Source organism: Helianthus annuus, chromosome 11, assembly GCF_002127325.2.
Source record: "Helianthus annuus cultivar XRQ/B chromosome 11, HanXRQr2.0-SUNRISE, whole genome shotgun sequence".
In the NCBI taxonomy this organism is placed as follows: domain Eukaryota; kingdom Viridiplantae; phylum Streptophyta; class Magnoliopsida; order Asterales; family Asteraceae; genus Helianthus; species Helianthus annuus.
The window spans coordinates 163544169-163548710 of record NC_035443.2 but is presented as its reverse complement, the minus strand read 5'-3'; the positions used below and the strand labels follow the sequence as shown (position 1 = coordinate 163548710).

The 4542-nt window shown below is 36.9% G+C and overlaps 1 long non-coding RNA gene across 2 annotated transcripts; it reads left to right on the top strand.

The window, feature by feature from the left end:
• The first annotated feature begins 202 nt into the window (after positions 1 to 202).
• Positions 203 to 2778, top strand: LOC110890922. Of its 2 annotated transcripts, XR_002564880.2 has the most exons (6): positions 203 to 345; positions 460 to 556; positions 957 to 1062; positions 1189 to 1251; positions 1364 to 1742; positions 2431 to 2778. It is a non-coding gene; the product is annotated as an uncharacterized LOC110890922 (long non-coding RNA). The 2 variants fall into 2 exon arrangements; XR_002564879.2 differs by having other exon boundaries at positions 212 to 556.
• The last annotated feature ends 1764 nt before the right edge of the window (positions 2779 to 4542 follow it).

Genomic DNA, 4542 nt, shown 5'->3' with positions numbered 1-4542 from the left:
TACAAAGCAAATGAATAGTGATTATATTATATCACTACAAGAAATATGATCAATAGTGGCGACACCTTTAGCGGCGACTTTGGAAATGTCGTCGCTAAAGAGTCAATCCGTGTCCAACTTTTTAGAACGAGTCCCTGACCATTGATCTCAAAGCAATCTGACGGTCCAGCTTTTATCGTTCTTTAATGGTGATTAAAACCCTAGGCGGGCAACCATTCTCCCATTTCCCCCCAAAATCATTCCCCTTGCCTATCCCAAACCCCACGATGCCGCCACCACCAGAACCTGCAGTCACCTCCTTGCCGCTCCACAACCTCCGCTGCACCTGGGTAGTTTCGTCTTCGGGTAGTTTTGTTTTCTATTTATCTGTTGATTGTTTATATATTTCTATTCTGCTTGTTTAGGTTGCCGATTTCATGCTTAGTTTATGTTGAATAATCTGCTAATTACTTGTTAAAGGTGTTAAGATTTTGATTGAACAAATAAATTGGAGCAATTAAGTTAGCACCAGGCATCATCTCTCCGAATCACCTCTTCAGCGCCGTCGGACCACTAGGTATATGTTTCATTGTCTCTCATTTGTATTATCTACACAAATTTCTTGAGTTCAAATGTCAAATTTCAGTAGTTGAATGTCGTATAGCAGGTTATTGTGTTGTTGTTGTGTTGTTCTTGACTTAAATTAGAGGTTAATTGCTGCATTTTTTTGATAAATGGGTTTAGAAAGTAGTTGAAGTTGGAGGTGTACAATCGGGTTAGGGTTTGAACCCGAACCGGGTTGAAACTGGTTTGGAGTGAAGCTTAAAAAAGTCAAACCGGGTTGAGTGTTAAACCGGGTTGGGTTCAACCCGGGTTGGTGGTTTGTAAAACTTAACCTTACAAAACCAGTTCAGGTTAGGTTGGTGTCAAGTGTATTAGGTTGCTGTGTATTTCAGGTTTCAATGTTGTTGTTGCAGGGTGTATCTTTTGCTCTGGAGTCGGTTTTGTGTCCATCACCTGCTCGGGTTGTGGTCGCGATTTGTCAGCGTTTGTCAAGTGGGTCATACTATGACTGCGACTCTGGTGAGTTATTTGTTTATATATAATAATTATCTATCGCGGATCATGTGTGGGTCTAAACGGACTTAATTAAACTAACGAACGATACATATACATCTATGAAGGATCGCTGAGATTTTTTTACTGCAGGGTCCCGATTTGTCTGAGCTTTACAAGTACACAGTAGAGGCGGCGACTGTGACTGCATATCTCGTGAGTTATTCTGTTACCCTTACAGCTTCCATACACCCGATTTAAATAAATCGACCCGTCTATGTGAAAGAATCTGACCCGTCTATGTTATTCTGGTTTGCCCCTGCTGCAGCATTATCTACAATGTTGAGCCTTCAGAAGCTGATTAATGATGGGATCATTGACAATGGTGGTACGAAAATAAAGTAGTTTTGATTAAAGTAGTGTTGCACGAGAGCCGGGCTGAGATTGAGCTTGGCACATTAACTTTAGGCTAAGATCAAGCTCGGCTCAAAAGCTAAAGGCTCCACAAAACTCAATAAGAGCTCGAGCCAAGCTCTCGTAAACAACAGATGTGCAATTAAAAAGGCGGGCGGCTAATTAAACAGAGGTCAGACGTGCGACGGCGTTGATTGAGTAATCCGATGATGGAATCATTCACAACTAGAGCCGTAAGGCGGACTTTAGGGATTTCAGATTTGGGGGCATCTCAATCTCAATTGAAGATCAAGGTAAAAACGTTATGTAGTTTTTACACAACTATCGTTATGTGGTTTTTATTTTGTTCTGAAGACAGTGTTATTCTCAAACAAAGTGCTTAATCTAAATTTAAGTTTCAAGATGTAGTATATGTTTTGATTAGACATATGGTGAAATATATAATCTAGTGCTTTATGGATTCACTAAGGCTAATACTGAAATGAAGAGGCAGGAAGGTATTTTGATTGTTGATTCACAGAAGCTAATATCATTGCTTATACTACCTTTGTATTGTCCATTTAGTGATTTTTTTAACATGTTTAATATGATATTTTTCTGTAGGAAGGGGGATATTACAGATATATGGCATAATTTCATTGTTAGTATGTAATTTGTTATTGTAATTTTAGTGGTAGCAACTTTCATATTAGGATTTTTATCATATTTGTAGAATACAGTTGAATTACTTATTTTTTATGCCTGAATCCCTGATATATGTTTACAATGATAGATTAAATCTTTAATCAACAATTTAAAAGGTTGTATGTACTATGTATTAGGAGATTTAGATTAATAATATTGAAAATAGACTTTGTATAACTATTTCGACCCATTTCTGTCATGTGTGACCCGTTTGAGATAAAACACAAACGAAGTCAACCAATTTGTTAGTAAACAGTCTTAAACCGTCACCTCTAACACAGACTTTATATTTTGAAGGCAAAGATGCGACAAATGAGTTTGAAGACGCAGGCCACAGCAAGAGTGCAAGGGAACTTATGGAGACTTTCTGTGTTGGTGAGCTGGACCCGTCGGACATCCCTCAACTTGAAGTTGTCTCGGTGAAACAAAAAAAGTTACATCCCTGAGAAGCTGGTTAACCTAAGCAAGCAATACTCGGCGGCTCCAGTGGCAGTTGTCGGCATATCGGTTGTTGTCACCTTCTTGTACTTACGCAACAAGTAGAGCATGAAATTTTGAGTATTCGGTTCATAGAACTGGCTTAAAATGTCATTGAATTTTTAAACCTATGATTTGGGTAAAGATATTCGATATATGATGCACATTCTTAAACCGCCAAAGCAGCACAGTGGCTACTTTGCAACTCAACAATCGTGCTGGCGCTGGAGTCTGCAACAGCAGCAAAAGGAATTTTTTTTTACTGATTTTTCGACTTTTAGCGGCGACAAATGTCGTCACTAAAGGTCAAATGCCGCCGCTAAAAGTGAACAACCTTTAGCGGCGACATCTTTAGCGGCGACAAATGACTTTTAGCGAAGGATCTATAGCGGCGACCTTTTAGCGGCGACAAGTCGCCGTTAAAGGTTTTAGCGACGACAAATGGGACTTTTAGCGGCGACTTTTGTCGCCGCTAATGCTCCGTTTTCTTGTAGTGATAAGAAAAATTGGTTTTTAATAAACCAACCTTTGTCTCGTTGGTAAATAATAATCTTACCTACGTAATTGTTAAACAATAATCCTACCTATCAACATGTTGGTACTCAATGAACTTCCGTTAATTTTTTTAACTGAAGTTAATTTTTAAGTTTTATTTATTACACAAAAAGTCCCTATAGTTGTAATTTACTAGTTTTAACTATTTTGTAAAACAAAAAAACCTCAAGGGACTGTAATTTATTAGTTTTAAAATAGTTAAAACTAGTAAATTACAACTACAGGGACTGTTTCTGTAATAAATAAAACTTAAAAACTAACTTCAGTTAAAAAAAATTAACGGAAGTTCATTGAGTACCAACATGTTGATAGATAGGATTATTGTATACCAATTACGTAGGTAAGATTATTATTTACCAACGGGACAAAGGTTAGTTTATTAAAAACCAATTTTCCTTAATATAATAATACTAATTATTATTATTTTCCTTACTTTCTCAGTTGGATAAGCTTGGTGTCAACGAATATTTGTATTTAAAATACAGGTACAGTTCGGTTCATTATCGGTACATACAAAGCAAATGAACAGTGATTATATTATATAATAATATATTAATATAATAATACTAATTATTATTATTTGCTTTACTTTCTCAGTTGGATAAGCTTGGTGTCAACGAATACTGGTATCGAAAATACAGGTACAGTCCGGTTCATTATCGGTACATGAAGGTACAAATCGGCACCAACGTTATACAGAAAACGCCAAAAGTTGGTACCGGATTGAGTTTGAAAATCTTTTAGTTCAGGAAATTTGAAACTGCTACACGGTACCATTTGCTCATCCCTGATCACAGGTGCCGTACAAACAACAATGGTATCGTAAAACTTTTTCTTCTTGATTTTCTTCAACTTTTAATGATTTCTTATTTTAGTTTCAGGGGTAGGGATGAACTTGGTGGAAAACGATACCGAAAATACTGGTTACGGTATCGGCATATGAAGGTAAAAATCGGTAGCGAACCAGTACTAGGAACGCCAAAAGTCGGTACCGAATTGGTACTTAGGATCCTTTGGTTTGGAAAATTCGGTACCGGTACCCAGTATTATTTTCTCATCTCTGACCACGGGTTTCATACGAACATCATTAACATACAACTTTTTTGGTTGATTTTCTTTCGATTATTTTTTACTGTTTTTTATATTTTCTTTTTATTTTTGTTAGTGGTTCCACGTGCAACGCACTTGTAGTGATTTCAAACACATGTAAACATAGACTAAATAACAAAAAAAGTTCGCCACAACGCGGCTAGAGTGATAAACCTAGTTAAAAGAAAATGCATTATGTAACTTTATGGTCATGAAATTCATTAGCCACCAATCACCCACAACAAACTCATAATCCCACCATCAAATTGAATGCTTATTTACCTCCAA